Source organism: Curcuma longa, chromosome 4 (assembly GCF_044706935.1).
Source record: "Curcuma longa cultivar G26 ecotype Majalengka, Jawa Barat chromosome 4, ITB_CL_G26_1.1, whole genome shotgun sequence".
NCBI lineage: Eukaryota > Viridiplantae > Streptophyta > Magnoliopsida > Zingiberales > Zingiberaceae > Curcuma > Curcuma longa.
The window spans coordinates 22,709,533-22,709,774 of NC_133864.1; positions in this window are offsets into that span (position 1 = coordinate 22,709,533).

Sequence of the window (242 nt, forward strand, 5' to 3'; positions counted from 1 at the left end):
GAGGAGAAGGAGCAACAAAGCAGAATACGGCCATGCCTACTAGGCACGACCGTGCCTCACATACCAACGGCCTAGACATGACCGTGTCCCTCCAACAGAATGAAGATAGCAAGGGGTCGTGCCCACTTCCACAGCAGGACCACACCAGGGCTGTGCCAATGAGATACGACCGTGCCTCATTTCCAGAGAAGCGCCAGTGATTGGTCGTGCCCAATAGGCACGGCCGTGCCATTTTTCCCGAA